The sequence below is a fragment of the Nelusetta ayraudi genome, unplaced genomic scaffold, assembly GCF_046127955.1.
Source record: "Nelusetta ayraudi isolate G7.1 ecotype Tasmania unplaced genomic scaffold, CSIRO-AGI_Nayr_v1 ptg000155l, whole genome shotgun sequence".
In the NCBI taxonomy this organism is placed as follows: Eukaryota; Metazoa; Chordata; class Actinopteri; order Tetraodontiformes; family Monacanthidae; genus Nelusetta; species Nelusetta ayraudi.
In genome coordinates this window covers 996,822-1,007,824 of record NW_027466205.1, presented here as the reverse complement: position 1 = coordinate 1,007,824, position 11,003 = coordinate 996,822, and positions in this window count along the sequence as shown.

Here is an 11,003-nt window from a genome sequence, read left to right as displayed (position 1 = left end):
GGAGCGTTCCAAGGTCCAAGACACTCGGGCAGGTGGCGCTGGTTGGGACTGAAAGACCGAAGGTCGTTGGTTGCTTGCCTGCTCGACCAGCTGAGTCGCACAGGGCCAATCAGAACCGGGTCATGAAGGGAAAAAAAAACAAAAAACAAAAAAACAGAAGTAAGAAACGTGGAAAAAAAACAAGCCACCGATCCACTCAAAACAAAACAGACCGAATTCTGCGCTAGCCTTGCGCGCTCCTCGCTGTCCACTAGGGGGCCGGCGAGGGAGTCATCGTGGTTGCCAGATGGTATAGCTGCCTATGTGTAAATATCCAGCGGCACCACCGCCTCCCCTTTTTTCCCGGAGACTGTCGGCACCGCATAAACACCGCGACGCTGTCCAAGGCGCACACTCGGGCAACTCATCACCATAAAACACGCGTGCGCGCGCACACACACAGTCGCGCACGCACACACACACTGTGTACACTGTGCTTTCGACAGTTTTACAGATTGCAGCTCCGCTTCCCCACTACTGTATTTCTGCCGCTCTGACGATTCTCCCCCCCCCCAGCACGAGGTGTGCACTGACTGGTGGTGTAAGAACAAAAAAATAAAAATGCCCTCTTTGTTTTTTCCCATCCCGACTCTTAGCGTTTCTCGGCCGCGTTCATTCCAAGTGGCAGCGGCATGAAAGCGAGGCCGTCTGGTGGAGGTTTTCAGAGCCTCCTCTCGTCGCCTCTTTCAGCTACAAAACACACAGACAGGCTGCACACGCACGCCCAGCCTCCCCCCCCCAAAAAAAACCCACCCTCTGCCTTTTACCTTTATAAATACACAGGCGGAACAGATGGCGGAACAAAACGCTGCTTTCGATAATAACGAGCAATAACCAAACGGTTTGAGAAAAAGACTCTTTTGATCTCGCCAAAGAGTCCAAGTTTGATTGGGCTCTCTCTCTCTCTCTCTCTCTCGCTCTCTTTTTTTTCTGCATCCGTCGCAGCGCCGAGCACCTGCCGTCTCCTACGCCAACAGCGTGACGGACTCGGCTGCACACTGACTTCCCAGCCTCAAGGTTGGCAGGGACGAACGCAGGCTTTTGTCTGCAAAAGACCAATGTATCGCTTGGAGTTTTTCAAAGACGGAATGTGGGGGACATGTTGGCAAAATGTACACAAGGATAGAAAAAAAGAAAAAAAAAAAAAAAAAAAAGGCGCACTTTACAGACAGCAAAAGCAAAGCAGCAAACCTGCGTGGTCATTTAATTGTCCCAGTGCTGCCCCCTACATCCCTGACACGGGACAGACAGGATTTTACAACGTCGTAAACTTCCGAGTTGCAAAAACTTTACTGCTGGAAGTAACTGCTGCAGAAAAAAAAAAAACAACCCTCCCATCCCGACCCGACAAACACACAAATCTCCCTGCATCTATTCCATAGTGTGGCGGGATTCAGTTTTTTCCTGTGTGTGTGTGTGCAAACTCTGGAAGTGCAGGTTCTTCGAGTGAAATAAAAACCTCTCCGGTGCCATCGCTGAAGCGCACGGTAAGGTTTACTCCAGGTGCACACATCCATTATTAACCGGCGCTGCCTGCACAGCTCGCGCATCGCCGCTTTGCTGTATGCACACACTTGGCGCGCATAGGCGCTGGGTGGTGAAGACATAAGGAAAATAAACTTTAGGAATTGTCAAAAGCTCAGAAAGCAGAATGAATGCGGGGCCTTATGGGCAGGTTGAAGCCCCGGCTTCGTCCTATGGATGAACTTCAGAGTCCCAAATAGGGTTGACGATTGAAAATGAACGCAATATTGAAAGTTAGCAAGATCAATAATTGGTTTAAAAAAAAAAGAAAAAGGGAGATGCTGGAAAATAGACGGGAAGGCCCCAGGCCCAGAATCGAACCCACAACCTTGTTGCTGTTTAAAAAAAAAAAAAAAATAGATAAGTAGATAAACGATATATCCATGAATTGGAGCTACTGGCTTTAGTCCGAAGACAAAAACAACAAATAAAATGATTCTATCCAAGAAGCAATAAAATCGAACCCATCCAAACCAAAAAGGAACAATTGACAAGGGTCTGCGCCATCCGACGGCAGCCATCTTGGCTCCTTGCGTACCAGGTGGTATCATGGCTGCAGCCAATCACGGGCCAGGGCGTGGAAACTTTCCACCAACGATGGCGCCGATTTGCAGACTGAATGGGGACCAGGAAGAAAAGAAAGACACGCAGGGCTCACACCAACATCTTCTCCAAGGTGAACCACACTTGGGTGCAGTGGCCGTCTTTGTGTCTCTTTGGGGCAGCGGAGACTCGCAAAATGTTTCAAACACTAAATGCACTTTATTCTTTAAATCCAATAGGAACTGGTGCATCTATTAGAGTGACGCTGCAGTAAGTCGTTGGCATCTCGTCTCGACATCTTTGACTTTGAACCTGAGTTCAGGGGCGTCCGACTCAAACACTCAGTGGGCCAAAATGTAAAACTTGGTCAACTGTCAACAAGTTTTGCTTCAACCAATTCAATTAAGCAAAGCTTAATACTATACAATAAATAGTGACATATTGCACACAAACAAACAAACAAAAACATCAAAATAACATCGGACGCCTCTTTTTTTTTTTTTAGTTGCGGCCTTCTGATTTAAATTTCAACAGTGACCTTTTTCCAATGGTTAGGTTTAAAAATACTAAACAACAAACAACAATAAGCCAATTTAGCAAAACTATTATTCAATGAACATCCTGTCCTGATTGATGTGCAAAACCACCAGCAGAGCATTCTGGGACTGGCAGTATTAGCGGTACATGCGCCAGCAGTGACTTTGTATTGGTTGGCCTCACAGGACCATCACAACAACACTGCGGGCCACACTTGGCCCGCGGGCCAGAGTCTGACTTCAGTTTCAGTTAATAATAACATTTTTGGATAAATGCGTATTTGCACGTGGAATTGCATGTCCCCCTGTGTCCAGTAGGGGCGGAAGGCTTTCTTAACTAACCTCGACTGGCAATCGTGCCCAGCCACCCTCCCACACCCCAACCCCTCGCAAACACCCCCAACCCCCCCGCATATCCCGAAGCGCCTCCAGATGCACTCGGCTCCCATTTGTCATGGCTGGAATTGCGACGGCGTCAGCAGTTATGTCCCGGCCATCGGGGCTGATGGCGCCGCCACCGCCAGGAGTTTCAACCCCGCCTCGGGTCACCCTACTCCCTTATTACAGTTTTATACCTTCTGCGTGATGGATAATGATGCCGCTGCCCTATTTAGTCTGTGGCGGAGGCGGCGGCAGCGGCTCATGCATCAATTGCTCACTCGGTTGCGTTTCATTTACGCGCCGGCTCGCTCCTCGCGGAGCCGATCGCTGCTAAGCGAACTCTGTAAACGGGGGTTTTCTCTTTTGAAAACCGATGGTGGTGGTGGTGGTGGTGGTGGGGGGGCTCTTGCACGCGCGCTTGGCGGGAGTGTTCAATGGAAAGTGCCGGGGAGTGGTGCCGGGCCAGCAGAGCTCATCAAGGGAAACCGCTGATACCGTCAAAATAATAATAATCATCATCTCGTACGCCTTCGTATACAGAGACCGCCGGCCTTGCGCGCGTTAGCGGCCGAATACGGAGCGAAGCGCCTCGTTGCGACTCAGGGGTTCGTCCTCGCGAGACACGGTCGGCTCGTGAGGAGGGAGCAACCTGAAACGGAATCGGAATTTTCCGAGATGAACCGTTCCCCGGCCGGCAACGTCATCGGAAATGCACTCTGAAGTTGTTTCATACGGAAACCCATTGCATTCACTGGATGATAATAATAATAATGATAATGATAATGATAATAATAATAATAATTATTATTATTATTATTATTAAATAAATAAATACAAATTAAGCACTTTGTCTCATAATTGCGAGATCCTGATCTCATAATTACGAGACAAAATAAAGAATCAATGGGCGAGCGATGGCGCTACCGCAGTTACAATGGGCTGTGACTACCTTCTCGGGTTGAGGCACTGGGAAATACTCGCATTTCTTAAAACCGGGGATGGTATTAATATGAGTGTGTCAACACTGCGCAGGTATGGAAGCACATTGCGAGATCCTGATCTCCTATAATTACCTCCTGATTTTTTTTTTTTATATCCAGTGAAAGCAATGAGATTCCGCGGGTTTCACCTGAAGTGTGGGATATATCATGTACGAGTTTATGATGCACTGAGCAGGGGAAAAAAAAAAAACAATGAGAATTTGAGCCCAACTTACTCAATCGTCCCTCATCTCATTTGAACTCTCAGGCTCTCCGTCGCCGCCCCCCCCCCCCTGTGGTGTTTATTCAGCTTTAGCGCCATTGGATGCAGAGTAAAAGACTGGACTCTATATTGTGCCACACGGTCATTTTCATTTCCAACACAATAATCGACAGTCGTACGTATTTTCTAGATATGGGCAGAACTTTTGTTTGTTGAAGTGCGCTTCCCAACAAAGACTCGGCACCAAGGTCTGAAATCCAGCCCAGCGTTTTCTGCTTCGCTGATTCATTTCATTCTTTTGGATTAGCTTTGAGATAACAGCATCCCCCCCCCCCCCGCCTAATAACTCAGTGTTTTCGAGCAGGAGCCCTCAACCAACGACGGACGGAGTGATGGAAAAATAAAAGCTCAGCTTCACTCTTTCCATTTTCTTCCCCATCCCTTCTGACAGTGCTTGGATATTTCCAGCACTTTGTATTTGAAGTTGTCCTTGATGGCCGTACATGATGTTGAAACAAAAAAAGAATGGTTCCGTAGTTTAAGTGCTCCTTTAACTCTTTGTTTTTGGTGTGCAGCCACACCCTCTACACTTGCAATCTGAAGTTTGACCGCACTGGATTTTCAGTCACTGCTCCTGAACAGATGGGCAAAGAATTCTTCTCTTTTTTTTATTTCCACACAGATCTGCCACCAGTGCCCACCTACCAGCACCGGGTGGCAAATACTAACGGCGCTCCCAATACATTTTAAAACTCAATTAATTACTGCGTTTAGCGTCGTTTGGGAGATTAACAAAAGGTCTTTTGTTGGAGATGTGTACGTTGCAGCCGTTGCTCATTTGGAGGAGCCGAGATTATAAATGAGGCAATTAACACCTTGTCACTTTGGCAGGCGGAGAGGCTAGCAGCTCATTCTCTGAACCCCCCTGCCCCCCCCCCCCTTTTTTTTTTTTTACCCTTCCCCCTCCTCTGCATGTAAACTTGGTGACTCGAGCTCAGCGACGACGGCTGGTGTCAGGCTGTCAGATTGGGGGGTGCGGGGTTGGGGGGAGGTGGTGAGCGGGGGTCAGCCGGGTGCCGGAGTGACCGGGACGGCAGTGGACAGTTGACCCCGTCAAGGCAGAGAGCGGCAGAGCTGGACGCGCTGTGTCCTTCCATCCTCTCAGCTTAACCTGATTTAACTGAACAATAACACACACACACACACACACACACACACACACACACACACACACACACACACACACACACACACACACACACACACACACACACACACAGATGTTGGACCCCCGCGTTCCTGCACTTTGCATGGACTCACACACACACACACACATACACGCACACACACACACACACGGACAGGCTGCCCGCCAGTTAAGTCCCCAGGCGAGACGAGGGGCCGCGGAGAGCGCGAGCACATTAGCCTAATAAGGGCCATCTGGTGGCCATTCATTAACTTGACCATCCTTGAAGTCCCCGGCCCAAAATGTCATTTTTCAACTTTTTTTTTTTGCCGAGGAATCCGCGATGGGTGAGAAGATGAACTTGGGCCGAAATAGCAACGATGGAGCGGAAGAGGAGGAGAGGAGGAGAGGCGGAGAGGCGGAGCAGAGGGGCGACGGTGGGAGGAGTGGACTGACAGGAAGTGGGCCAAAAAATAAATGTAGAAATAAAACTTTACTGAACATGATTTGGGTTGATCAGAAGAATGGTGACAAAGTAAGACAGGGGAGAAAAAAAAAACGGGAATATTATTCCAGAAATAGCAGTAAATTGCAAGGAATACGTGAGAGTATTGGGGCTAAAACTGTACCATAGGTGGTGAGTTGGGCCAGAAAAGAATTTATAAAGTGTCAAGTTAAATATAAGTTCTACAAAGTAAAAAGCAACAATATAACTAGTTGCAAACAGTGGAATGCAAGATATGAAACAATATCATCTTAATATGTAATAACAGTAAGAGTAGTAATACTCTGACCAGGGGGAAGTGGGAACGACCTTGGGACTAAGCGTTGTGACAGGGACGGGGGGCCGGAGCAGCAGCAGGTGGATGGAGTGTTTTGGTGAGCCACCTCATGGGAGGAAAAAAAAAACAACCTATATATCATGGGATGTGTAGAAAACGTGCTTTAATGTCAATTGAAAATGAAGCAAAGCAAAGTTCCAAACAAAATCGGCGTCTTACGGTGTTTTAGCTCTTTATTGAAACGACTCTTAAAACAGCCGAGTTACAGCTACTTCATGATTTACTTACTATTGATATCATTTCTTCAAATTTGGCGGGCCGGATTAAAAAAAAAAAAAAAAAAAAAACTTAATCCGGGGTCACACGTGGCCCCCGGGCCGTAGATTTGCCCGTGCCTGCTCCGGGTGAGTAACAAGTCTGGCGTGACGCACCAAGCAATGACAGACGTAGTGAAATTTTTTTTTTTTTTAACGCACTCTTACCGAAACTAATTTAGGACGACTGCGGGCAATGTGAAAAACCACGCTGTCGCCGTCGCCCACCCCCCCCCCTTCTGAGCGCACACGACCAAGAGAGACATTTCCCTGGAAGCTCGCCCCCCCCCCCTCGGGGCAGACGTGGATCTCGGACCTCGACGATCGTCTCCCATTAAATCATTCTCACAGTTGACTCCCGCACGCACGCGCTAAATCTGCAAAGCCCTCTCGCAACGGGGGGGGGGGGGGTCTCGCAAGGGGGTTTAACGGAGCGTCCTGATTAGATGCGCGGAGACAAAAAAAAACCTTCTCTCCCCGTCCGAGCGGAAGCGCTTCAAGGTCAGACACAAGCGGTTCTTGTTATTTCTCACCGACACCTCGGGTTCTTTCATGTGCTATGAAAGCGATCTTTTGTTTTTCTCCCGCTTCTCCTTGGCGGCCCGCTGTTGTTTTTCTTTCCCCTTTTGCAGATCCCGCGGAACAACGTGCTCTTATTTTAGACATTTACCAGCGTTTTGTGTGTTCCACGGTATTGCGAAGTTTATTAAGCTGGGTTTTCTTTTTTTTAAAGTTAGGCAGGGTTTTTTATATTGCTTCCAGGCAAAAAAATTTTGCATATAGTAACAATTTGTTTTCAAGGTGACGGGAAAAAAATTAAAATAGTTGTAGACTTACTGAATAATAATGAGTTTACAGCCACATATGGAAGCATCAGTGGGGGTTTTACTGTTGAGGATGAAAAATTATTTTCAATTGAAGTTTTTCTTTTTAGTATTACTCAATTATGAGAAGGTTGCACTCTGCAAATTCACAATATGAAAACCTCTAACAGCAAAAAAAAACAAAACAACAACAACAACAACAGCAAAAAAAACTTGAAACTCGAAAAAAAACGAGCAATGAGGACTGGGGTCTTGGTGACAAAAGAGGACATTTTCAAAAACATTGAACTGCAACAGAAGAGAATTTTTTTTTTTTTCCTTTTATCCGTGGTATTTCATAAGTAACCTAGCATTTCCAGGACGCCGTTTCAAGCACGACCTCACAAAGAGGTCGGGATATGACCTCGAAATTTAAGGCCGGTGAAGTTGGGGGGGAAACTCGGCATAAAACTCCTAGAGGTAGAAAGTGGTATTACAGCAGGTGCCACGGCTGAGGCTAGCTAGCCGACCTGGGAGGAAGTCCTACCAGATTTTTAATTGTTAAATAACCAACTCTCTTCACATTCTCTGCATAGCTTCCCTTCTCAAATTGTAACCTGGATCGGAATCTAAACTATCCGACACACCCACGTCTCCAAACAACAGTGATCGCCGATTATTCAGTGTCATTTTCGAGTTGAGACGGTCGGCGGGAGGCTTTTAATTGCACACATTTGTGATGTGTGCAATTAAAACACACATCACAACGTCGACTCCTCTTGGCGGCGGCGGCGGCGAGTGCCAACCGCTGAAGTCGAAGCGAAGCTGCGCTTGGAGAGCAAACAGGCCGTGCATAATTATTTCCCCCCGCCCGCCCCTCGCGCACCTGTTTGTGTCCTTGGGGATGCGCAAAGGCGAAAGAGGTATTCTAGCGCTGCCTGGAGACGGCTCCTTAATGAAGGTCTTCCTTGGCAACGATCTCGGCGGCTGACTGCGTTTTGTTCATCGGCACGGACCCGGAAGGATTCTCAGCTGGTTGGACACCAGCTCGGGGAAACAATAACGTCCCTCTGTTTTCTCTCCTCGCCTCCCTGTTATTATCAGATTCCAAATCGAAAAAAGCTCTTTGACTTTCAAACCTCTTCCTGTGCTACTTTTGGTGTCTATTTGGTCCTCGTGAACATCAAAAGAGACTTTTCCAATTGCTTGCTCCATTTAGACATTAGTGATTTAAAAAAAAATAGCCCCTCCCCCACCCTAATACATAAACACATTGCCAGCTTATCTACATTTCAAACAAAATAACCACTTCTTTTTGGGCACATGCAGTCGCATGGCATCTGGTTTCAACAACGCTAAAGTTAAAGCTAAAGTTGAAGCTAGTCTTCAAGCTAGCGGAACCATCTGGGACTGTATTCTGGAATGCACACCAAATCTCGTTCCATATTAACAAAGTGGCCAAACTTGAAAATAAAAACGCAGCGAGCCCTCAGGCATGAAGAAGGACTTTAAACGAGTGACGGACAGACGTTTTCTAAAAGTGAGTCCAATGTGAAGCTTTAGGGCAGGTGCAGAACTAGTGTAGCCAAAGTAGCCAAAACGAATGAACCCTGAGAACCTCCGAGACCGAACTCGACCCGGAGATCCAGTTGCCACCAGGCAAACCCACCACGACGGCTGAAGGAGAATAGAAAGTTGTTGAATCATCTGCAGTTTACAACGTGGTGGTGCATTGGCGCCACGTTGTTCAAACAGTTCAATAGTTTCGTTTCGCGATTGTCTCGTCAGTCTCTCATAAGAATTGGTGACAGTGTGCAGTTTATTGGACCACTTTGGGCAAGACTTTAGGCTCAGTAGCAGTCGGGTGTAGTTCGCTTCTTTTTTTTTTTGTACGTTTTGACAGTATCAGTGGTTAAATACTCCGGACACTACGTTTTGCTCAACTACGTCCCCTATGTGAAGGCGTGATGTGTAATTGTGATTCTCTATGGATTCTCAAGCCGTATTGAGGGTAATACGAGGTGTATTAACTTCAGGTGGACTAAATATGACGTCACTGACGGTCAAGGCGCAAAATGCACGGCCCCCGCCACTGGTATAAGTATAGACTTAAATGAGTGTCTGGAGGTTGGGGAGGAGGGCACAACGTCAATGTATCTAAAAAAAAATTTAAAAAAATGAAGCGAAGCTACTTGTAAGCCATCTGCTGTGTTCCTTTCCTTAAAGTAAAGTTGCTTTCAAAGAAACACTGCGGAATGCATTTATGCAACGCCCCCCGCCCGTCCCCCCCTCCCTTGCTCTCGCGCCATATCCCACTTTTCCAGCGATCAGTCTCGCACTGATGTGGCTTGTTAAAGGGCACATTTTATTCCGGGAGATAAAAAGCAGTGAGTGGTGGAGGTGGCGTCGGCGGTGGGCGGTGGTGGTGGTGGTGGGGGGGGGTTCATTTACTTCCCCCTCAGCGTGCGGCGCTGCCGGGCTGCCAAACATCACAACGGCGCGATTCCAAACCCTGGAGGTGAGCCAGCGGTTCGCTCCGCCAGCCCCACCAACCGTTTTTTTCCCCCAGCCATATTTGTCTCGGGCCGCTCGATAAAATGCCTCCGTTTGATTCGCAGCCAGAGCCATTTCTCTTTTTTTTTTTGTTGCCGGCATTAGTGGAGGTGGACCACGCTGCGGCTGATTATCCTGCTTTTATTAAACCTGCAGGAGAGACGCGTCGAGTCAGTTTTTTTTGTTTTTTTTTTTATTTTACGGCGGCACAGAAGCTCTTTTGTTTTCTCATAAAATAGGAATGCTGGCTAATGACGGCGCTAATTTCCAGTTCGTGTTACGTCTGTGGATGTATTATCAGCAATGAACACCGAACTGGCAATATAATAGTTTTTTTTTTCCTTCTTGTGGTCACTCGAGGTATTGCAGCAAAAAAAAAAAATCCCATTGGACCCAAAAAAAAGTCGGCACGGCGTGAAGTGCCAAATGCTCTACGGGCCCAACAGTGTGGAAGTCCAAAACCTTTTTGCCGCATGCGCTTGGTGAGCAACTACATTGAAACAAATGGGAACAATATTGGATCCGTATCAGGGTCCTTGGTTACGGAAATCCGTCAGTGTCCCAGCGCAAAACTTCAAGGAGATAACAGGAATTAGCTTCCCCTGAAAATTAGCAACGGTACAAACGATTGATCGGAGGAAACTTTAGGTTCAAGGTTTCCTGATTTGTATCAGACGAAATTTGACGTACGGACATCAAATCTGTAGCCTCCAAGTCAATGCTAACGCTAACGATTAGCCTTCTATCGGTGGAAAAGTCAGAACCATAAAACTCCTGAACCGCTCCAGAGATCACATCTCACCTCTGTAATACAAACAACAAACAAACAAAAGTTTGCGTTTTAAAGCAAACACATTGCTTTAAAACTGTTAAAGGAATGCTTTTTCCAGGCGGGAAAAGTCGCAAAAAAACCCAAAAAAAAACCAAAACGTGGCCAACAATTTCGCCTTGAAGGGTCGAGAGCCAAAAAAACAAACAAACGACCAACCGACTGCGGTGGGTCGAACCGAGTCGGGTTCAAACCGCTCCGGAGCATCAGATGTTTCGCCACGGGCTCGGCAGCGAATCAATTCTATTCCTGACGAGGCAGCTGTCTCACGCTCTTATTAGCGGCGCGGCGCGCAACGAGCCTCAAACGC